At 42.3% G+C, this 25,564-nt stretch overlaps 1 long non-coding RNA gene across 1 annotated transcript in view; it reads left to right on the plus strand.

Annotated features, from left to right (window-relative positions):
- Positions 1-25,564, plus strand: part of LOC140708599 (uncharacterized) — a 223,212-nt gene that overhangs the window by 162,426 nt on the left and 35,222 nt on the right. The window lies entirely within an intron of this gene.

The raw sequence follows: 25,564 nt of genomic DNA on the forward strand, positions 1-25,564 counted from the left end.
AAAGACCTATGATAGGTAGTCATTGGTTATCTTGCTAAATGGGAGGGCTGGAGTTAGTTAATAAGTTAGTGAGCCTGGTTACCTGGCCAGTCTTTTCATTTCATTGTTTTTAAAATTCATTTGTTAAAAATAATTTGTTGAGTACCTACTATGTGTCAGGCCTCACGCTGGGACTTCTAGTTGGAGATCCAGTGATGAATGAAAAGGTTCTCTGTTCCCATGGACTGTCCTTTTGGAAGGAGGCTGAAGTTAGTGAGCCTGGTTACCTGGCCAGTCTTTTCATTTCATTGTTTTTTAAATTCATTTGTCAATAAAAATTTGTTGAGTACCTACTATGTGTCAGACCTCACACTAGGACTTCTAGTTGGAGATCCAGTGATGAATGAAAAGATTCTCTGTTCCCAGGGACTGTCCTTTTGGAAGGAGGCTGAAGGGGTGAAGACAAACAAATAATTTAATTTTATGTGATGGTATGTTCTGTGATGAAAATAAAACAGAGTGATGTGATGGAAAGTGAGGAGAGAGAGCAGTCAGCGTTAGAAGAGAGCCCTGATGTGGATGAAGTTGGAAGCCATTATCCTCAGCAAACTAACGCAGGAACAGAAAACCAAACACTGCATGTTCTCACTTACAAGTGGGAGCTGAACAATGAAAATATATGGATACAGGGAGGGGAACAACACACACTGGGGCCTGTTGGGGGAACCAGTAGGGGGAGGGAGAGAGCATCAGGATAAATAGCTAATGCATGCTGGGCTTAATACCTAGATGATGGGTTGATAGATGCAGCAAACCACCATGGTACACGTTTACCTATGTCACAAGCCTGCACATCCCAGATAGGTGCCCTGGAGCTTAAAATAAAATTAAATTAAAAATTAAGAAAAAAGGCCGGGCGCGGTGGCTCAAGCCTGTAATCCCAGCACTTTGGGAGGCCGAGACGGGCGGATCACGAGGTCAGAAGACCATCCTGGCTAACACGGTGAAACCCCGTCTCTACTAAAAATACAAAAAATTAGCCGGGCGAGGTGGCGGGCGCCTGTAGTCCCAGCTACTCCGGAGGCTGAGGCAGGAGAATGGCGTAAACCCGGGAGGCGGAGCTTGCAGTGAGCTGAGATCCGGCCACTGCAGTCCAGCCCGGGCTACAGAGCAAGACTCCGTCTCAAAAAAAAAAAAAAAATTAAGAAAAAAGAAGGGAGCCCTGCAGTGTTACTCAGAGTAGCCAAATAGTGGGACCACCCAAATAATCCAGCAACAGGTGAACAGATAAACGAAGTGTGCTCTATCCCTACAGTGGAATATTATTCAGCCTTAAAAAGAAAGGAAGTGAAGGGCCGGGCACGGTGGCTCACACCTGTAATCGCAGCACTTTGAGAGGCCGAGGTGGGCAGATCACTTGAGGTTGGGAGTTTGAGACCAGCCCGACCAACATGGAGAAACCTCGTCTCTACTAAAAACACAAAATTAGCTGGGTGTGGTGATGCACGGCTGTAGTCCCAGCTACTGGAGAGACTGAGGCAGGAAGGAGAATCGCTCAAACCCGGGGGGTGGAGGTTGTAGTGAGCTGAGATTGCACCACTGCACTCCAGCCTGGGCAACTATGGCAGGACGAGCCGCAGACAAAACTCCTCAGACACTGGATTAAAGAAGGAATAGGTTTTTTATTTGGACGGGAGCGTCTTAAGACTTGCGTCTTAAGAGTGGAACTCCTCGAAAAAGAAATTCTTGGCCTTTTTAAAGACTTACAACTTTCAGGGGTCTATCTGAAAGGGTCGTGATAAATCGAGCAAGCATGGGAAATGTGACTAGGGGCTACATGCATCAGCTAACAGAACAAAAAGTTTTACAAAGCTTTTTTCCATACAGTGTCTGGAATGTACAGATAACACAAGTAGTTTAGGTCAGGGGTTGATGTTATTATTATTACTTTTTTTAACTCCTAGGGCCAGGTGGTGGTGCCAAGGTTGTCTGGCAATTTATCTTACTTTTGTTTCTTTCTAACTTTTTGCTTTCTCTCCTTCTTCCTGTCTTGTGAACTAGGCAAGGTGCGGGGAGGAGGGCAGCAGGAGTAGTAGTGGTCTCCTTCCTTACAACAAGAGTGAAATTCCATCTCAAAAAAAAAAAAAAAAAAAAAAAAAGAAAGGAAGTGCTCATGCATGCTGCAACATGGATGCACCTTGAGGGCATTGTGCTAAGTGAAATCAGCTAACGCGAAGGGACAACTCTCGTATGATTCTGCTTATGTGAAATATCTAGAATAGGCAACCCCTAGAGATAGGAAGCAGATGAGAAATTACCAGGTGCTGGGGATAGGGAGGTCACAGTGGGTATTGCTTAGTGGGCACAGAGTTTCTGTTTGGGGTGATAAAACGTTTTGGAAAGAGATAGTGGTGAGGGTTGCACAACATTGTCAATCTGCTTAATGCCACTGGCTTGTGCACTTAAAAATGGTAAAAATGGCAAACTTTATATTATGTATATTTTACCACAATTAAAAACAAATTAAGAAAAGAAACTTGCAATAACAAGTTTCTTGCAAAAACTGGCCACGTGAAGACGGTGGGGAGGTGACGTTCCTAGGAGAGCAAACAGCTGGTACAAAGACCCCAAGGCAAGATTGAGCTTGGTTATTTTGTGGCTGTCTCTTGTTCGGTGCAGGATAACTCTCACGAAGTGTTAAAGATAGGTTTCTTTGTCATAAAAAGACTCCAGAAAGGAAGCTGATTTCTAGTGTTGGTAGGGGAGCAAAGGGGTCTAAACACAACGGTGAACTTGGGGATTTTAAAGACTTCGGACTGCATTCCTCAGGAAAGCCGAGGGGCTTGCAGAGTTGCTGGTTTGCCTGCTATCAGGCTGTGAGCATCCTAGGACTACCCAGGTCTGTGCCATTTTAGTTCTGTTTCCTAAATCTGTGTCTACTTGTTGAACAATGAGCTAGGATTAAAGTACTAAACCAGGAGGCAGCAGAAATGGATTACAAGTGGGCTTGGGCTACAATCCCAAAAGACACAATCCCAAATGCTGTAATTCGATGGTTGAAATCCTGGAAATCGCAATCCTGAAACATCAAAACCCCAAAAACATGATTCTTAAAACATTAATTAAAAAAAAATTTAAAAGATATTTATTAGGCCCGGCACAGTGGCTCATGCCTGTAATGCCGGAATTTTGGGAGGCCAAAGCAGGAGATCACGAGGTTAGGAGTTGGAGACCAGCCTGGTCAACATGGTGAAAACCCGTCTCTACTGAAAATACAAGAATTAGCCGGGCATGGTGGCAGGTTCCTGTAATCCCAGCCCCTCAGGAGGCTGAGGCAAGAGAATCGCTTGAACCCAGGAGGGTGAGGTTGCGGTGAGCCAAGATTGTGCCACTCACTGCACTCCAGCCTGGGTGACTGAGCAAGACTCTGTCTCAGAAGAAAAAAAAAAAAAGATTTATTTACATTTTTTTTAAAAAGAGGATATATTTAAGAAACATAAAAACACAACAGAACACTTCATAGGCCACTTGATGCAACAAAATACGCAATAACAACATACATATTATTGTAAGCATAAACACCCAGGCTTAGTAACAGCAGTCACATGAGTATGACACTTATGAGCAGCAGACGAACCATATTCGTAAAGAATCATGTCAAAAAGTGAAACGTATAGATACATATTACTATGGATGGTTTGTGTGCATCCAGCTTTATACCTGTGTTCACCTGAAATACCGTGACAAACCTAAGTCTTTCAATGAAATCCATCAAAAAGAGTCACCACTCAGTGATGAGTCACCACTGCCTATGCGATCACCCAAACAGCAAAGATCTTGAGAAATTTTACCTTTCACAAATGAAGATGCACACAGAGGACATCTCTTCATTTGCCGAGGAAGTTTCAACGTTTTAAATACATGCACCATGCTGACACACAAAGTCAACGTTGTGATGATGCACTTTGGTGAAGTCAAATTTCTGATGTTCCAGGCAGCAGAAGAAAAGTCTGTCCCAGCTCTCAGTTTGTTGTCTACATTTTTCTCTCTGGACCTCCAGCCAACTCCCTGGTGCCTACCTGCACTGAGGGCAGATCTACCCCTACTTGCTCCACTCAGATTCACACACCGTTCTCCTCTGGAAACTCCCTTACTGCCTCACCCAAAATAATGCTTTATCCAGTTTCTAGGTATTCCTTAATTCAGTCAAGTTGACAACTAAAATTAGGTTCACAAATCCACCCTTTGTCAACTTGGCATCCGTATGCATCTTCTTAAACCATACTTAATTTTCAAATAAAGACAGTAGGAAGGTAACAGTTCCACCTAATGTGCTGCAACTAACATAATGCAACTACCCCTAATTCAACTGAAAACACACTAATCCCTTCCCCAGAGTTTGGCTTTCAGGATTTAACCATTGGGAATTGTGTCTTTAGGGACTGTATTAGTCTGTTTTCACACTGCTATAAAGATATTACCCAAGACTGGGTGATCTATAAAGAAAAAAGGTTTAATTGACTCACCGTTGTGCATGGCTGCGGAGGCCTCAGGAAACTTACAATCATGGCAGAAGGGGGAGCAAGCACATCTTACATGGTGGCAGGTGAGAGAGAGCCTGTGAAAAGGGAACTGACAAACACTTACAAAGCCATCAGATCTCGTGAGAACTCACTCACTATCATGAGCACAACATGGGGGAAACCACCTCCGTGATCCAATCAACTCGCACCAGGTTCCTCCCTCAACACCCTGGGACTATGGGGATTACAATTCGAGATGAGATTTGGGTGGGGACACAGAGCCAAACCACATCAGAGATTATGATTGGCACCAATTCAAATTCTAGCTTCACCATTAACTAGTTGCATGTTTATGGATAAATGGCTTAGTCTAACTGAGCCTCAGTTTCCTACTCCATAAAATGTAGGATTTGGATGATATTAAGTATAATAAATATATGGCATGCACATTCTCACGCAACAGGCAGCAGGGCCAGATGTTGAAGTGCGGGCACTCCAGGTTAATTGGCCCTCATCCAACCAATATTATTTACTAAGTTGTTCAATATTTATTTATCTAGGGAGGAGGGAGAAGTTGAAAGAAAAAAATTTGTATTGGCCAGGCGCGGTGACTCACGTCTGTAATCCCAGCACTTTTGGAGGCCAAAGCGGGTCGATCACGAGGCCAGGAGATTGAGACCATCCTGACTAACACGGTGAAACCCTGTCTCTACTTAACATACAAAAAATTAGCTGGGCATGGTGGTGGGTGCCTGTAGTTCCAGCTACTCAGGAGGCTGAGGTAGGAGAATGTAGTGAACCCAGGAGGCAGAGCCTGCAGTGAGCCAAGATCGCACCACTGCACTCCAGCCTGGGTGACAGAGCGAGACTCTGTCTCAAAAAAAAAAAATTGTATTAATAAAAATTATATTTGCTACTTTACTTCAACAAGACTAAGCAGAGTCACTGAAAAACTCTCTAAAATATTCCCTTTTTTGTGTGTTCTTGTTCTCTCCCCGATTTCTTTAGTCCATTTCTTGGGAGTTATATTACAACTTTTGAAATGTATTTAATACAACAAATTTCTTTTTCTGAGCAAAAGGCACTATATCATGAGATATTTCGATTGAGAACTTTAACAAAGTGGGACTCCATGAGCAAGTTGCAAAAGACATAAGCAGAGATGTGCTTTCTAAAGTTTCACTTCACAGTGCTGTCTGCTTTGGAGGGAGTGGAACAAATTACATTTAACTAGTCTATCCCAGTGACGTTTTAGTGTTTCTTTCGCATCAGCATTTTCCAGCAGCTGCCCCAAAGGCTTGAGTTCCTGCAGCTGTCCAGGGCAGACATTACTAATGGAGCACAGCACTCCTTCCTGAAGAGCCTGGATGCAACTCCAGCTTCCCTGGCACCTGCTACCAGTTATAGACCCTGCTGGCCATCCTTGGACTGGGTTGACTTTGCAATTCCTTGCAGCTTCAATGTTTTAGGAGTCTGTGATGTTAAACTTTACATGATATCTGAGTAACTACCATTTGTCTGGGACCTGAGAAACTGCCATGTCATTTGATTTTAAACATGTTTAAATGAATGTTTGTACAGAAGAAAAGGATGTGGAAAGCTGAAAAAAATCTCTCTTAGATATTTTCCTGGTTTATATCATTTAAGGAAGCAACAATTGAAGACAATTTTATGAAAATAATCTGGACTAATGTCAAGCTATGTTGAGGGTAATTTAAGACCTAGAATTAGGAGGACGGACCTAGAACCTGGATGGAAAGAGATATCTTATTTTTCAGAGGTAAAATAGCATTGGATTGGGGTGGAAGATGAGCTAAGAAGATCTGTGGACAAGTGCAAAAACTTTATTTTTGTGAGCTGCATCTAGTGCCGATCTGAATTTAGCTGAACTTTGAAATAGACAATGCTGTAGCAGAGTCACTTTTGTGCTCCATGTCTAACGAGGAATGTATTGATGGGAGATAAGCATTCCTTTACAAATCATCAGACACAGTTTTGAGTTCTGGCTTCTGTAATTATTTGTTGTGGGACCTTGAAGTAAGTCATTTGTCTCCAGACTGTTTGCTTCTCTGTGCAGTGACGATACTATCACTTACCTTTTCATGTAATAAGGCTTAAATAAGATCTTGGCAAATCACCTAATTGAGTCTAGGAGGAGGCATTACAAATTGTCATCCAATTGTATTTACAAGTTGAGTGATTGAATCATACTTGATTAAGGAGAGCTTCACGTCTACTTTCCAGTAAGGATTCTGGTAAAAGCACCATGGGGGAGGACCAACAAATTTGGAACTGGAAACTGGGTCTGTGAAGGTGAAATACGAATCAGCTGGACAACCCAGTAGAAAAGGGGGGCAAGAACAACAAGAAACCAACTGCAAATTAATCGGTGGGAAATGAAAATGGATACAATACTTTGTGTCTTTCAAATTGGGGAATATCTGTAATCTCACTGCTGGGAGGATTACAAGCCTGTGTTGCCATTTGGGAAGGTGATTTGGCAGTTCATCAAAGTTCCACTCAGCAATGTGCCTCTCTCTCCACGTAAGATGGTTCTGCTCTATATGAATCATCAAGAGCTCAGCAACAATCTCAAGAAGAGAGAGGGAGCCCTTGCTCATATTTATTTATTCTTAATTTATCAATTCCTGTCATATTACTTATGTATTCTATTATGTCGTTTATTGGCTGCCTCACTTATTGGAATGTAAGTTCACTGGAATGAACTTTATTGGAATATAAGAGAGGACAGAGATTTCATCTCTCATGTCCATAGGCATATGAACATGAAATTCAGAATATGAATACATAAAAAGATCCCTTAAGGTTCTAGAAAGAGCTGTATGCAATTGTTCTGCACTTTGCTTTTTCAGTCAACAGTTGGCTTGGAGGTCTAGCCATATTGGTACTTACAGATCTACTTAATTCTACTTAACTTTTGATTCTGTCAACATTGCAGGGGAGCAAACCCAAATTCTACATCCGTTATGTGGGAAACCTAAATATGATGCCCAGGAGAAAGGTGTGTTACAATCAAATATCATGCCTGCCTAATTATATGGCCACTTCAAACATTGTACATGCCAAGTCAAATCACCAAACAGCACACACACTTGGGCTATATTTTGCTTAAGAACCAGCACTTGGTGAACTTTGCTACTGTCTTCTCATGTATTTGTAATCTTCTGTGGGTAACCATTGGTGTTTTAAGTTGCTTCCTCTTGCCCTCCCAAGTTGGTACTAACTTGGGTTACACACTTTGGGATAAACTTGAGAACACAGGAGATAGAAAAAGGCAAATCAAAATGTTAGTTGTGTTACCTTAAAGCTGATTGGAGAAAGAGGCTTTAGATCTGTGACCAAAGGGACTTACTAACCCCTACCTCCTAAAATTGACAGACTCCTGGGCATAGTCATGAGTACCATTGCCTGGTTCTACCCTGTGGGCTGGACTTACCACCTGGCAGGTAAGGAGATAGGGGCATATTTCTTACAGCTGATGGATCTGATCAGACAGGGGCAAGGGCTGAATCTTTAGTTACTTCTTTAGTTACTTCTCTCGAATGCACTTATCTTACTGTTCTTTTTTTTTTTTTTTTTTTTTCCACTTATAAGTTGCTGCTTTTCTTAGGCAGAGAACCCACGAGGTAGAGAAAAAGGCCGGGAATGTTATTCTCATAAAAATTCCTCCCCATAGAACTATAAGACTAGTGGGGAGATTGATTCTTTTAACAGTAATCAGCACTTTCTGTCTGGAAACACGTTCTTATCTCTCTGTCTTTTTAATACAACACCTTAACTAAGACAACTCTTGACCTTGGTTTCTGTTCACTTATTTTTCCAGCTATGTAACAAAAATCTTTTCATTGGTAGCTTCCACTATGCCTACAGGTCACAGATTCTTTCTTCTAAGATAACTTCGATGACTATTTCTAGTCTATTGGTTCTGACCTATTATCTTATTTATTATCATTTCTCTTACGGTTTTAAACTCTTTATTTTTAAAATATGTTGGCTTTTGGCTGTGGTGGCTCATGCCTGTAATCCCAGCACGTTGGGAGGCTGAGGCAGGAGGATTTCTTGAGGCCAAGAGTTTGAGAACAGCCTGGAAACATAGCAAGACCCCATCTCTACAAAAAAATTAAAAAATTGCTGGGCGTGGTGGCACATGCCTGTAGCCCCAGCCACTCAGGAGGCTGAAGTGGGAGGATTACTTGAGCCTAGGAATTTGAGGCTGCAGTGTGCTACAATCATGACACTGTACTCCAGCCTGGGCGACAGAGTGAGGCTCTGTCTTTTGACGAAACACAAAACAAAAAAACTAAAATATGTTTACTTTCCATAGTTCATTTTTTCCCCTCCCATAACTTTATTTTCCTTATAAAACGTTTTTCTCTAGCCCAGACCTCTATCCTAAACTTCAGATCCATACATCCAACTGTTGTCATGTTTTGTGTATCAAAAAGTTCTTATCTTCCCCTCAAAACCTGTTCAGTCCCCTAACAGTCAGCCTAGCTAACCTTTAGCTCACATGGAGTTTAAAATCATACTGACTTTATAGGGTTCATTGGAAAGATTAGATGAGATAATGAAAGTGAGTGTTGCTTTGACGTCAAGAGAAATAAGGATGTTAAAGTCCAATTGCAGAATTTAAACCTGCACCAAAACCCACAAAGTGCAGTTGTTATCTGTGACTTCTTCACTATTCTATGTCAGATTTGCTGTTTTCCTTTTTCCTTCATAGCTAAAAAAGGTCACAAAGCAAGGAAATTTTCAGTTTTTTACATGTGTTTTAAAACATCTGCATTCTTTCTCATACTCAATTTATAGTTTAGGGGGATATAAAATTCTAGGCAATAAGTTTTCCCTCAGAATTTTTAAGGCTTTGCTTCATTATATTCTAGCATCTAATGTTGCTCATAAGAGGTTGTGTTACTGATTTCTTATTCTTAGTATATGACCTATTAATTTTTCCTCTGTGCTTGCTTTTAGAACCTTTTGTAAAAATCCCTGGGGTTCTGAAATTTCAAAGTGGCGTGCCTTGTTTGACTTTTTGGTATTCGTCATGCATAGCATTTTATGAGCTCCTTCCATCTGGAGTTACGCCTTTCAATTCTGAAGAATGTTTTCCTATTATTTCCCTCAATGATTTCCTTTTCTTTGTTTTCTTTGCTGTTTTAAGTCCAATTATTTAGATATTGCAATTTCTGAAAAATACTTCTTTCTTTTCTCCACTATTGTCTACCTCCTGATTTTTTCACTTATTTATGGGATATTCCCTCAATTTCATATTCTAGTATCACATTTTAGGTATCAAATACTTTAATTTCTAAAAGTTCTTTCCTTGTTCTTGGACAGTTCTTTTGTGTGGAATGTTGTTTCTTTTGCAATTCGTGGTCCAGGGGGGCGATATCTCCTTTCACTCTGCTAAAGATGCTGGTACAGATCCAGATAAAAATGTAGATCTTTCCTGTGTTCCTGGAGTCATCTCTGCATGAGCCAGGTTCCTTATTCATACTAGTTTAGTTTTCTCTCTGTCGATTAGAGGACTTTTCAAGTGTCTGGTTATCCTTTGCTGGCCGTTTTCCTTCATCATCTCAAACTGAAACTGTGTACCCATTAAACTCTAACTCCCCATTCCCTGCTCCCCACAGCCCCTGGTAAGCACGATTCCTCTTTCTCAATGAATTTAACTAGTTGAAGCATTTCATATAAGTGGAATCATCCCATATTTATCCTTTTTGTGCCTGACTTATTTCACTTAGCAAAATATTTTTAAGGATCACCCATGCTGTAGCAAGTGTCGGAAATTCATTCTTTTTCAAGGCTGAATAATATTCCATTGTATGTCTGGACGATCCTTTGTGTACCCATTCATCCACTGATGGGCATGGGTTGCCTCCACCTTTTGATTATTGTGAATAATACTGTAATGAACATGGGTGTACAGAGATCAGTTCAAGTCCCTGATTTCAATTCTTTTGGTTTACTTCTTTTTTGGAAATGGGGTCTCTGTATTGCCCAGGCTAGAGTACAGTGGCTCTTCACAGGCGTGATCATAGTGCACTATAGCCTTAAACTCCTGGGTTCAAGCGATCCCCCTGCCGGAGCCTCCTGAGCAGCTGGAACAACAGGCATGTGCCACTGCTCTTGGCTCTTTCAGTTTACTTTTTAAAGAGAGACAATAAAAATTTATTAGAGGCCATGTGGATGTATGTGCACAGATCGTCAGGGAGCTCACAGTCGGTGAATGGGGTTTCCAACAAGACTTTCGTTAGAGGATCCCAGGAAGAGAATATCTATTTCAAAGTCCTATTCGTTAGGCTCATGCTTTCTCCTCTGTATTTAGCAGAGATAGCTGAACGTTTACAGTATACAGCACAGCACCCAGGGAAGTGCCTGGAACTTGCTGAATGAATGGTATGTGGGTGTCATTCTTTTTCAGCTTTCTTATGTAATTTCTCCATATTCTGATATTCCGTTGATAGTTTTAGTTGCCATTTGGGAAGTCAGGAATGGGATGGGGAGCAGGGATCAGTCAAGTTATATGTTTGTGTCAATCTGCCTTGATACTTGGAAATTCCCTTGATACTTTTCCTTTAGCTGGCTCTGGGAGCACAGACCACATTTTATGTACACAAGCTTCTTAGACAACTGTGTGGGTATTCCTGGAGTAAGTAAATGATAACGGAGCTGCCTACAGGACATGATGTGGGTGTGAGGGATGGGGAACTCAGAGGGAAGAGGCCTCAGGAAGGCTGGGTTTTTGCTTGGGGGTCTCTCCTCCTCTTGTCTCCTGTTTTTAGATGCTCTGGTCTGACCCTTTCATGGGGCAAGCTCCCTAGTACTGTAGGTTTCATGTGGAAAAGTTAATGATTTATTGTGGTGGTGGTTGAAAAGTAAGGCTAACCTTGGCCGGGCATGGTGACTCGTGCTTGTAATCCCAGCACTTTGGGAGGGTGAGACAGGTGGATCGCCTGAGGTCAGGAGTTTGAGATGAGCGTGGCCACCATGGTGAAACCCTGTCTCCACTAAAAATACAAAAATTAGCCAGGCGGGTGGCGCACACCTGTAATCCCAGCTATTCGGAAGGCTGAGGCAGGAGAATCGCTTGAACCTGGGAGGCGGAGGTTGCAGTGAGCCGGGATCGCAGCACTGCATTCCAGCCTGGGCAACAGAGCCAGACTCCATCCCAAAGGGAAAAAAAAAAAAAAAAATTAAGGCTAACCTCCATCTGAGGTTTTCTCACAGACAGAACCATGATGCCATCATTATCTCCATTCCAGAGTTTGAGCAAAGCACAAGGATAAAGTCAGGAGGGAAAAATGAAGTCTGAGCAGCTGGTGTTTGCTTTAGCCTCTTCCGGAGCCGCCTCTGAGCCATCAGGGAATAGGAAGGAGCTATTGCCATTCCCTGCACAGCCCCAGTGCGAGCCTGGGCTGTGACGCACAGATATGGAGGGACATCGTTGCTGGCTTCTAAGTGATATTCTTCTTCCTTCTAATCTGCCTATTCTGCTGCTGGGAAATTTATGTAAAATCAATGCATAGCTACTTAAGTTTTGCTCCCAGTGATACTATTGTTATTTATTTATTTACTCCACACATTCCTAGATGGATTATGTAAGATATGAGAGTTTCTTTCTTGAAGTCTTGCCCTTTTATCTGCAGAATGCCATCTGCCATCATTAGAGAGCAGTGGATGTGGATGTGTCTCAGGAATTAGTTGATATCCTGTGAACTAGATTTGCATAAGCTTCTGCAGCCTCTGCTGACGAGTGTAAGATGGTTACCAGGGCCTGCTATTATGGAGAGTGATTATTAAACATGCAGAAATCTCAGGCCAGGCGCGGTGGCTCACACCTGTAATCCCAGCACTTTGGGAGGCTGAGGCAGGCAGATCACTTGAGGTCGGGAGTTCGAGACCAGCCTGACCAACATGGAGAAACCCCGTCTTTACTAAAAATACAAAATTAGCCGGGTGTGGTGGTACATGCCTTTAATCCCAACTACCCAGGAGACTGAGGCAGGAGACTTGCTTGAACCTGGGAAGCGGGGGTTGCGGTGAGTCAAGATCGTGCCATTGCATTCCAGTCTGGGCAACAAGAACAAAACTCTGTCTCAAAAACAAAACAACAACAACAACAACAAAATGCATGCAGAAGTCTCATACTGTTTTAACATGTGACAGAATTGAAACCAACTGTGCAAACATGCAGAAAAACGTTTGCCTCCTTTATCTTTTGTAAACAACTAGAAATCTGACATTTCTTCAAGGAAAGTCCCTCCTGCCCCATCTTTTTTTTTTTTTAGACAGAGTTTCACTCTGTCACCCAGGCTGGAGTGTAGCGGCACGATCTTGGCTCACTGCAAGCTCCGCCTCCCAGGTTCACGCCATTCTCCTGCCTCAGCCTCCCGAGTAGCTCAGACTACAGGCACCTGCAACCACACCTGGCTAATTTTTTGTATTTTTAGTAGAGATGGGGTTTCACCATGTTAGCCAGGATGGTCTCCATCTCCTGACCTCGTGATCCACCCGCCTTGGCCTCCCAAAGTGCTGGGATTACAGGTGTGAGCCACCATGCCCGGCCCTGCCCCACCTTTTATATAATTCTTAACAAGTGTTTTTGAAACATTTTCTTTTTATTTTTTATGGAGAAACAGTCAATGCACAGACCTAAACTTTGCATTTGAATTTACTGGTAGTCAATTCACACATCTAAAACTTTGATGCTTTTAACGGATGTATCCATTCATGTAGTCAACCGACACTCATCAAGACACAGAACAATCCTTTGCCCCAGCAAGTTCCTTGTGCCCCAGTCCAATCAATCCCCACGCTTTGCAAGCAATCACCACCTGCTTTGTATGACCCTGTTCCTGGACAGAACAAGTTCCTACTGTCCAATAATGAGATGCAGACAGACTGTGAAAGAAGGGAGTTGATTTCTGCAACTGGTTACAGGGAGAAGTTCAGAGTAACTCACCAGACCAACTCAAAGTTACAAGGTTTTATTCTAGTGCTTATATACTTTTAAAGTTTTATGCCTATGTGTGGAAGTGCACCTACCAGTACAAGTGTTTCATTCCATCTATTTCTAATCTTTAACGAGGGTCTGGAAAGCTTTCTCTAGAGCCTTGGAAAGTTTTTAAATCTTAAATGGGACCTGCAATGAGGTGTATATGTAAGAATGCTGTTCTTTCTTGTTCAGACTTCAGGGTCTGAGAAACCCCAGTTGGGGTCTTAGTGGGGTTGTGTTTTCCTTTTAAGCCCTTGTACTCAGGTACCAGTTTCTCCAGGTCTTTAATGTCTAACTTATACACTCATCAGAGTTATATTAGTGGAAACTGTCTGTTCTGGTTGCTCATGGAAACCTGGCCTGCCACCACCCTAGAGATACATGTTGCTGCCACGACCCTGGAGATTCGTGTTGCTGCCATGACCCTAGAAATTTATGTCACTGGTTCTAAAACTTCACATAAATGCAATTGTCCATTGTCATCAGGCACTGTGAATTTCTTTTCTTTCTTTCTTTCTTTTTTTTTTTTTTTGAGCCAGTGTCTCGCTCTGTCACCCAGGCTGGAGTGCAGTGGCGGGATCTTAGCTCACTGCAAGCTCCGCCTCCCGGGTTTACACCATTCTCCTGCCTCAGCCTCCCCAGTAGCTGGGACTAAAGGTGCCCGCCGCCCAGCTAATTTTTTTGTATTTTTAGTAGAGATGGGGTTTCACCATATTAGCCAGGATGGGTCTCAATCTCCTGACCTCGTGATCTACCCGCTTCGGCCTCCCAAAGTGCTGGGATTACAGGTGTGAGCCGCTGCGCCTGGACCAGGCACTGTGCATTTCTTTGTGTATGATACTACTAAGGAATAAAAAGGACAAAGAAAAATATACAATTATATGGATGAGAAAAGAAGCCAGATACTGTGCATTTCTTTGCGTCTGGCTTCTTTTCTCATCCATGTAATTGTATACTAGTAGTTTGTTCTCTTTATTCCTTAGTAGTATCATACAATACTTTTAATTTCATAATATTTTTTATACATTTCCCTGTTGATGGACCTTGAAGCTGTTTCCAGTTTGGGGTTCTCATGAGTGAAGCTGCTAAAACATTTATGCAAGTGTGTTTGTGGATACGTGTCTTCACTTGCCTTGGGTAAATATTTACAAGCTAAATAGCTGTGTCATAGGGTAAGAAGTGTAAGTTCACAAGTCTTGTCACATTTATTTCTAATTGTTTTATCATTCTTTCTGTCATTGTAAGTAGGATTTCCCACCCCATTCCATTTTCTAAATGTTTATTTCTGGTTTATAAGACAGATAATGATTTTAAAAATATTTATTTGGTGATTAGAGTCTTTGTTAGTTGCTTTTATTGGTTCTTTTTCTATTGTCCTTTTAGTTTTGAAACCCAAGTACTACCTGAATAGTCTCATCATAAAGGATTCAAACATTTAAAAGATGTAAGAAAGTCAAATATAAATGCAACCCTTCATTGTCACTCCAGTTCCTACTTTACCCCTGGAGCTACTGAATGCTAATAATACAATGGGTTGCTTTCGGATTTTTTTTTAAAGCACTTCAATGTGTGGTTTTGTAGGATATAAACAGCACAGTGTACCACACATAGACATTGTAGATTTGTGTAGTTATCATGACAGTTTTTGGCAGAAGGCAGTAAAATGCCTTGATCTAACAAAGTTAGAATATCACTATATTTGTATGATAGCTAGAAGTAAACTATTTGAGGAAGGGGTACCTTTTTGTAATTTGTGCAAAGGTTTTATATGACCTTTACATTTAACGTTTATAATACATTTGATACATATACAAATACATGTCTTTTACACAAGTAGACACACAAATCCTTTAAAAATAAGTAGAATCATGCAATATTTATTTTCCTATGACTTTGTTTTCTTTCAATTATCAATACACTTGAAACATCTTTGCATGTCAATACATATTGATTTAGCTCAATTTTTTAAACTGCTGCGTGTAGTTCATAATATCCATGCATTTATTTAGCTTGGACATTTAGATTGTTTTCAAGTTTTCACTATTTTGAAGATTCTTTTTTTTGTTTGTTTGTTTGCTTGCTTGTTTTGAGACGGAGTCTCGCTCTGTCGCCCAGGCTGGAGTGCAGTGGCGTGATCTCGGCTCAATGCAAGCTCCGCCTCCCGGGTTCACGCCATTCTCCTACCTCAGCCTCCCGAGTAGCTGGGACTACAGGCGCCTGCCACCATGCCTGGCTAATTTTTTGTATTTTTTAGTAGAGACGGGATTTCACCGTGTTAGCCAAGATGGTCTCGATCTCCTGACCTTGTGATCTGCCCGCCTCGGCCTCCCAAAGTGCTGGGATTACAGGTGTGAGCCACCGCGCCTGGCCAAAGATTCTTAAGTGTACATATCTGTACACACACATTATGTAAGTATTTATTTAGTGGTGATTTCTATCATGTCCTGCTCTAGTTGCTATGGAAGCAGCTGTGACCAAGGGAGACACAGTGCCTGCTCTCATGTGGCTTACATTCTTTTTTTTTTTTTTTTTTTTTTTTTTTTTTTTTTTTTTTTGAGACGGAGTCTCGCTCTGTGGCCCAGGCTGGAGTGCAGTGGCCGGATCTCAGCTCACTGCAAGCTCCGCCTCCCGGGTTCACACCATTCTCCTGCCTCAGCCTCCCGAGTAGCTGGGACTACAGGCGCCCGCCATCTCGCCCAGCTAGTTTTTTTTTTTTGTTTTAGTAGAGACGGGGTTTCACCGGGTTAGCCAGGATGGTCTCGATCTCCTGACCTCGTGATCCGCCCGTCTCGGCCTCCCAAAGTGCTGGGATTACAGGCTTGAGCCACCGCGCCCGGCCGTGGCTTACATTCTAATGGAGGGTCACAGACTGTGAATAAGGAAACATTTAAACAAGATCATATTTATTGAATTAAATGTTTAGTAGAAAATAGATAAACTCCTGTCCAAAAGCAGTGGCTTTTGGCTGGGCACAGTGGCTCATGCCTGTAATCCAAGCACTTTGGGAGGCCATGGCAGGCAGATTACCTGAGGTCAGGAGTTCGAGACCAGCCAGTCCAACCTTGTCTCTACTAAAAATACAAAAATTAACTAGGCATGGTGGTAGATGCCTGTAATCCCAGATACGTGGGAGGCTGAAGCAGGAGAATTGCTTGAACCCAGGAAGTGGAGGTTGCAGTGAGCCGAGATTGCACCACTGCACTCCAGCCTGACAAAGTGAGATTCTGTCTCAAAAAAAAAAAAAAAGAAAAAAAAAAAGAAAATCACTACTTTCAATTGTGGGTTTAAGGAAGTTTTTTAGCTAAAATCTGAGGGATAAGAGAGAATTGACTGGTGGAGACCTTGAGTCTCTGAACTAGACCAATGATGGGGATTTCTTTTAAAAATTGAAACACTTTTTTAACTTTTCCCAGGCATTTTCATAGGGTAAAGACAAGGGGTACCAGGAGGTAAAGCCAAGGAAGGATTTTCTGAGTCCACTTCCATCTACTATTAAGATGAACCCCAGTTCTCTGTTTTGGCAGTTGTTTATTGATCAATCTTAGGTTTAAGAATTGTGGGGTTCTACCTTTTCTCAGTCTTCTTGGGAATCTGAGTAGAACAATTAATGTTGTTCAATTATGGTTAAATGTTGAACCATTAGTCTTCATCAGGTTTTTATTAAGACTTGAGCACCATTGCCTTTCACAGTATACTCTCTAACAAGTACCTATTGCATCAGTGTCCTGTTTGGCAGTTAAGGAGAGAACAATGGGAGTCATTAAATTTTTAAATAGAAGCTGAGTAGGTTAATGTAATTGCCTGGTGGATTCTTCTTGCCCACTGCACAAACAGAGTCAATTCACTGAGTTAGTGGTATTGTATTAAAGAAATGGTTTAATTAATGCAAGGCTACTCAGGCAGAAGGTGAGAGTTTATTATTCAAATCATCTCCCTGAGAACTCAGAGGCTGGGGTTTTTATGGGCAATTTGGCAGGCAGGGGCTAGGGAATGGGTGCTGCTGATTGGTTGGGGGAGAAATCATAAGGGTGTGGAAAATGGTCCTTGTGCACTGAGTTAGTCTCTGGCGGGGGAGCCATGAGTTATGGATCTTATGGAAAATAGTCCTTGTGCACTGAGTTGGCCTCTGGCTGGGGAGTCATGAGTTATGGGTCTTGTGGAAAATGGTCCTCGTGTACTGAGTTAGCCTCTGGTTGTGGAGCCATGAGTTATGGGTCTTGTGGAAAATGGTCCTCGTGTACTGAGTTAGCCTCTGGTTGTGGAGCCATGAGTTATGGGTCTTGTGGAAAATGGCCCTCATGCACTGAGTTAGCCTCTGGCTGGGGAGTCATGAGTTAGGGTCTCATGGAAAATAGTCCTCATGCACTGAGTTAACCTCTGGCTGGGGAATCATGATTTACGGGTCTAGTGGAAAATGGTCCTCATGCACTGAGTTAGCCTCTGGCTGGGGCGCCATGAGTTATGGGTCCTGGTGGAGTCAGTAGGTTGCCAGAATGCAGAAGTCTGAAAAATATCTCAAAAGACCAATCTTAGGTTCTACAATAGCGATGTTATCTGTAGGAGCAATTGGGGAAGTTACAAATATTGTGATCTCTGTCACAGTCAATGACCACAGAAAGGCAAGCTATGCCTACATTTTAGAGAATGCAGGCCCCTCCCAGAATCCTAATCTTGTGGCCTTTCATTAGTCTTATAAAGGCAAGTTTCAATCCCTGAATAAGAAAGGGGTCAGTTTTAGGAAGGGCTTACTATCACCTTTGCCTCAAAGTTAAGTTATAAGTGAAATTCATCCTAAGTAAAAGAGTGCTGGATTGGGCCTTGAGGCTGATGTGGGTCTGTCTGAGCTCATGTCACTAGCCTCAAAGCTACTCACAAAGGGGAAAATTATACCCAGGGCAAGAGATCTGTGATTACCAAAATGGTAGTCAACGTAGGGGAGGGCAAAACCAAGTAACTATGGAAAGCAGAGGCGATAGTGTGAAGGAATTGTTCCATTTAGTAGATTGGTATCATCATCAGAGGAACCTTTACTAAAATGGGTAGTGAGAGTAACGTAGCTGAGATCTGTGTCTTTGCTTTTAAATGCTGCAGAGTAGAAACACGTTTGGGTTGATTCAGGCCCCACAGCTCACTATTGAATAATCACAGATATGTGATTTAGACATGCAGATGGGTATTCCTGAGGGAACAGCCAGCCTCATGGACTGGATAAAAGGCCCTGTAAGGTCTGTTTACCCTGAGAAGGTGGACTGCTCAACTCCACCCACAAATGCCAAGTGGAGATCCCAGGTAAGGCAGCTGGTGTGTTTTGTATCCAAGCCATGTAGGACTGGCTAATTTATAATGACAGGGATATTCACCCACTGAATGTGCCCATTCCCCAGGTTGTGGTAAGTGCTGTGGTTAAGGGGTTAAGGGAACCCCTTTTGCTTGGGCACCTCATTATTGCTGCAAAACCAAAAGACAGTCCAGGAAGACTTATCTAAATTTGCTGTCTCAATTTCCCAGTTGCTAACATCAATGTCCAAAACATTGATGGAGTGAAACTCAAAGGAAAAAGGAAAGGAGAGAATCAATGGAAATTTTGAAAATAGTTATTAAGAAATGCAGTGAGTAAAATGGAAATTAATGGGTTAAAACAAAGGTCTTAATACAATGCTACAGAAGGTTGAGTGGACCCAAGTGAGCCCCTGCTAGTTCCCCAATATTAAAGGACCTCAAACTGGTTTTCTATATTTACCCCAGATTAGAGGGAAAAAAAATCAGAAGGCAAAAATTTCAAGGGAAAATGTTGACCAACAATTGCCTGGAGCAATGTTGAAGCAGGTTAATCAAGATAAAGAGGGAGAAAGGGCCTGGATCCCTTGGCTCAACTGCCTGCTGGAAACCCAAAGCCTTTTTCTCAAGAGAGGGTTAAATGGTCTCAAAGAAAGCTGGTCTTGGGGAAGAAAAGTTTCTGGGACTAGAAAATAAAATGGAAAGGTTAATAGGATTATGAAGGTTAGAATATTTAAACAGGCTTTGTGTGAAGTAGTTGTGTCTTCTTAAATGTTTTTATGAAAAGCATTCTGACTGGTGACTTTGGGAAAAGAGGAATATTTTGGGACTTTGGGAAGAGAGGAATTCATACAGGTATTAGAAGCACAGTCTAATGGTGAGTGTTTAGCTTGACTTCTGGCCTTGAGGGAATCCAAAAGTTCTTATAAAAGTTTCAGAAAAGCCGACTTAAAAGGAGCCCATATGACTGATCACTATTTTTTGACACTTTATACAAATAATCAGGCAAAGTAGAATAAGACTAAAATTAATTTTGCAAATAGATCTGTCCTACTATGATTTATCCTTGGCAGAAATGGGGAGACTGGAGAGAGTAAAATTTAGATTCTGGTCCTGGCCATTGTTTTCAAGTTTGTATTATTTGCCTACAGTTTGGGCTGATCCTGAATTATTTTCTGGCTGCAATAAGTCTCTAAAGAAGAACCAGGTTTAATTTTTTTTTTTTCACAAAGCTTTTAGTTGCCTTCTTAATGGAATGCGTTATTTTTTTGTTGATCTGGCTTACAGATTATCTTTTCATGGTAATCCTTGTGAGCATTATATTTCTACTGAGGACTAAGCTCTGATTTTTATCTAGCCCAAATTCCTACCTAAGGGGTCTAGGAAGTCGTGCCCTACAAACCATAAATTCTCATCAGATGGGTTTTATTTGACCCTATATATAGTGACTTTAGTGACTTACTTTTCTTTTCTTTCTTTCTTTTTTTTTTTTTTTCTTTTGGAGAGAGTCTCACTGTTGTCACCCAGGCTGGAGTTCAGAGTACAGTGGCGTGATCTGGGTTCACTGCAACCTCCGTCTTTGAGGTTCAACTGATTCTCCTGCCTCAGCCTCCCGAATAACTGGGATTACAGGCACCTGCCACCACACCTGGCTAATGTTTGTATTTTTAGTACAGACAGGGTTTCACCATGTTGGCCAAGCTGGTCTTGAACTCCTGACCTCAAGTCTCCCAAAGTGCTGAGATTACAGGTGTGAGCCACTGTGCTCAGCCATGACTTACTTTTCAATCTGACCCTGGCACAACATTACGAGACAAGGAAAAAATATTTAACCCCAAAATGTATTTCCTTGCCATACCTTGAAGTTGCCCTTCAAAGTCTCTTGTGGGAACAATCCACATTCTGTAGAGAATCTCCTTTTCCCTTTGTTTTCCTTTCTTCCTTTGTAGATCCAGGAGATAATCAACTAAGAGCCAGGCACCCTTTTAGGTCTAATAAGAAACATTTTATAACCTGCTCTCTCTCTGAAGTCTGATATCTGAGGATTCCTCTGCATAATAAAACTTGGTCTCCACAATCCTTTATCTTAACCTGAACATTCCTTTCCATTAATCCCACAGGCCATGGTCACTCATTGTTTGGCTCAGAATAAATCTCTTAAAATATTTTACAGAGTTTGATTCTTTTTCTCGACACTATTTAAATTATTAACATTATGTATCTCAGTGTTTTACTTCTGAGAAAAAAAAAGTCATCGTATTCTGAAGACTAGAGCTGATTAAACAGCCTGTGAATCTCCTTGATTTGGAATCCCACTGGGTCTGATCTGTTTTTCATTGGCAAAGCACAGCTGCTAAAGCTATACCACATCAAGCACCCTCCCTAAAGGCTCAGGGACCACTGTGGAAGACGGGGGAATGTGAGATTCTAAGAGCCAGATTGCAGATGGAGTGTGTAGGCCGGAGCAACTTGGGCGCCAATCAGCTATGTTGGCTTCTGATTAACCCCTGTTCTGAGAACGCCTCTAAGATTTCTGGTTTATCCATTGTTCCTTGTGCAAGAGCAAGTACTTATCATAAATCCTGCCCTTAGGTCAAACAACCTTGAGATTACAGTACTTCTGTAAGAGTACAGATGTGAGAACAGTACAGTGTTCTACACATCCCTTCTGAATCACCTTTTCTTTATGGTATATAAGCCCTGTCTCTGTGGGGGTAATGACACAAGGATCTACCATCTTACTTGCTGCTTCCTGACACACAGTCATGGTTTCTGTTTGTAAGTCCCTATTAAATGTTCCCGAGAGACCGAATTTGTTAGCCTCTTTCTTTGGCCTTTCAACTTCCTTGGACTTTAGGAGTAGGTTTGCACAGACCTGCCCACATTGGAACGATATGAATAAACAAAATGTGCACAGTCACCACTGAAAGTACACCACCTGTGATTAAAGAAAACTGAGTGGGCCTTCACTCAACAATGGCCATTCATTGCTCAGCATTATCTGTCCTAATGGCTTTTTGTTTGTTTGTTTGAGATGGAGTCTCGCTCTGTCTCCCAGGCTGGAGTGCAATGGCATGATCTTGGCTCACTGCAACCTCCACCTCCTGGGTTCAAGAAATTCTCCTGCTTCAGCCTTCTGAGTAGCTGAGATTACAAGTGCCCGCCACCACGCCTGGCTGCTTTTTGTATTTTTAGTAGAGATGGGGTTTCACCATGTTGGCCAGGCTGGTCTTGAGCTCCTGACCTCAAGTGATCCACCTGCCTTGGCCTCCCAAAGTGCTGGGATTACAAGCGCAAGTTACTGCACATGGCTTTGTCCTAATGGCTTTTGTTGCCCATTATCCCCACCTCAAATCTTTTGTTAGCATTTACTCAGCCATTCTAGATTTTTGTCCCCAACACCCTTGACTCTTGGAACCTTGTGGGATGCTAAACAACTGGGGAAAGGCAGCAAAAAGGCAGACTACTCAGGTGAAACATCCAAGGGTTTATCATCAAGTTTCACCTTGGGCTCTAACCCAAAGCACTTCTCTCTTATTGATTCTGTGGATTTTCCAGTTTTCCTTAACACTTGAACCTCTGTGCTCGTGAAGGGGTCCTCAAGGGTTGGACTCAGCATGGGAAGGGTTGGAGTTGGGACTTATCCACAATTGACCATCCTACATTTGAAGGTCAAGAGGTAAAAGGCAGGGGCTCACCTGGAGGAAACAGGCCGGGACTCAGAGAAGGCTTCTTCTTTGTGCTTGTGCTCTTTGCTCCCTCTCCCGTATAGGAGGGGTCCCACCTAAGTCTCCTGTGTGCACCGTTTTCATCATTTTCCCTCATACTTACACTGAGTAGAAGAGGAATCTTCCTGCAGCATAATTCTTATTCCCCAAGAGGAGATTCAGTGGGGAAGATGCATTAATAACTCTACAGATCTCAATATTGGACTCACTGTTATTACGGGAGACGATCTGAATATGCCCTCTTATATCCAGATGAACTAGAACCATCTCATGGGACAAGATAATGAGCTTAGAGAGTTTTACAGGAGGAAAAACGTGAGCTTGCTTTAGTTTTATAGATTAATGCAGAGACCAAAGCTGAGGGATTCTATGTGAACATGCCCAAGCCAGTCTTAACCCTTAGTTCACACTCAACAATACTGGCCCTTTCATTTATTTATTTATTGATATATTTACTGATTTTCTCACTGCTAAGCAGATGGAAACTGAATCTGCTCAGGGGAAACATTCCATAGATTAATTTATTTCCTTCTGACTCAGAAAGAGGGAATTCCTAGAACTGGTGAAGGATTTTGCACACTAATTTCCCCGCTACAGAAGGCCAAACATCCACTGAGTCCTTTCTGAAGGTGACTTCTTTGCTCTTTCCCCAAATGTCCAAGCCACACAGACTCCTGTACTCCTCTCAGGTTTCTAAGTGAGTGGTAAGCTGTTCTGAGCACAACCCAGGCACCCCTCACAGCACATGAAAATTTGATGTGTGCAATAAAGCCTGTCTTGCTTAATGCATTCAGCCCCTTTGTCCACGGGAGCTAATATCCTTTTGGGAAATACTGTGATTTCAGCTGAAATGTCGGGGAAGGGGAGGGCGGAGAGGGAATGTGGAACTCTGCCATACAACCCCTTACTCCAACCACTTAATAACTTGGCTAAAAGCCACGATCGATATAGAGCTGTCAGCTGGGCTCCAGCCCTCCCAGCCTTCCCAATCAATCAACAAGATTTAGAAAGCCACCAGTTGGAATCTATGTCACATAAAAACTGTGGGCTCCTAGACCAGTCTTAGAGAGACTGATTAATTCCTCCTGGGCACTTGCATTAGTTTCCATTGGGAGAACAGTAGCCTATTGATGGAGGCCCAGCTGTTACACCTTCCCAATATGTACCTAGGACAAGTATAGGCATTTTGCACATGATTCACTCATTTCTGCATTTTTCTCACGAAACATAACTCTTCCATCAGTTAGTAGTCTATTTTTTTTTTTTTAATGGAGTTGCGGTTGAGGAAAGAGAAAGATTGCAGTCTTTCCAATGTGCTAAGTTTCTTACATTCATTTTTGAACTTATTCTTCCATGAGGTATGCTATAATTTTTACTTAAGAAATAGTTGTAACTACGACTCACTTTTTTCATATGAGGAAATGGTGGTGAGGCTGCCCTTCCCTCAAGAGGAGCCAAGAGTGAACCCCGAGCAGTGGGCCTAAGACCTCAGGTCCCAGAAAACCTATCCAGCCTTGGCAAGGATCAGGAAGGAGCCTGTGGAGTTTGGAATGAGACTGAGCTTTTCCAGCCTCCTCACCTCCAATGACAGAGTCCAGAGTCAGTTCTAGACATGCACCCTTCTCTGTGCTTCAATACTTTCAGCCCCACTACTCCTAATTGCCCTGAGTCCTTCACAACAAATCTCATTTTCCCCTGTATCTCTGTTCAAGTCCACTACACACAAGGTTCTAGATTCCTAGGTTACCATGTTTCTTAGCCCATTAACTCCCCAAAGGCACTCCATATCCCCATGCATTTCCTATCTGTCCTCATCTCATGGAAACCATCCACGGTGGCATCAGGAATTCCTGGACCATCATTAGCCAAATTCTCTGTCTTCAACCTTTCCCTTGGATGAACCCTTTTTCTTCTTGCTGTAATGGGGACCTGGCTTTCATTGAGGGCAGTTTTCTCCGCCACTCTCTAAGTGATGGCTAGCTTCTCTCCCATCCCTTTTCCTTATACCTCAGTCTCTTGGTTTCTCATTTCTGCTTTCAGACCAGGCTTTCTCCTACTTTCATTCAAACCCCATTGAACTCTCATATTATCAGGGTACATCAGACCCTACCCTCCAGTACTATTTCTCTTGACCTAGCACTCAGGTCTCACACTTCTTGACAGTTTTGCATCCTTGAAGGCCATCTCACTGTCTCCAACACCACTTCCATCTTAATTCTTGAAGATTTCCACAAACCCTTGGATAATATTCTCTGTTCTTGAATTCCTCTCCTCCCTTGAAGTTATATTCTACCCTAGCTTGGCCATTCACTCCCATGGCCTTATCCCAGGACTCATCATGATCAATACTTGCAACTTTTCATAATCTCTATTTTATGCAACTCTTTTTGACCACCACCTCCTATGTTTTAGCTCATTGTATCTAGTAACTAACTCTAACAATTTTCCAATCTCACAGGGACAGTCCATCCACTGATCTAATCATTCCCCTGCCCACTGCATTGTGATGTTATGGCTTCCCTCCTCATCCAGTTTAAAGTCCATGGCTGACTATTATTTTTATTTCCTTGTATGTGCCCTCAACTGCCTTGTACATCTCACACTGTTTTATTCTCCCTGCTCCATGCCTGCACCCCTGCAGCTGAATAAGGCTTGAAAACACAACCAAAAGTAAACTAAGATGATTCTTTTGTTGACTCATGGCTACAAACATAATGTTGGGAGCAGTAATATATTTCCTAGTTCATTCATTCTCCTCTCCCAGATAACCAGTTGATACCTTCTCCTCTCACCTCACAAATCCCCCAGGCTTCCTCACACACCCACACTATTGGCTGATGACTTACTGCCTGTATCACTGGGAAAATGAAGCAATCTGAAGAGGGCTTCCTCAAATTCCCACCACCAAATCCATCCACTTAGGGCATCTGCACTGTATGCTTTGCCTTCTGGACCGTTTTTCTAGATGAACTGTCTGTGTTCCCCTAGTAAGCCAATCTTGTTTTTACACATTCGTTCTATCCGTTCTGTACTCTGTG

Source organism: Chlorocebus sabaeus, chromosome 16 (assembly GCF_047675955.1).
Source record: "Chlorocebus sabaeus isolate Y175 chromosome 16, mChlSab1.0.hap1, whole genome shotgun sequence".
Lineage (NCBI taxonomy): Eukaryota > Metazoa > Chordata > Mammalia > Primates > Cercopithecidae > Chlorocebus > Chlorocebus sabaeus.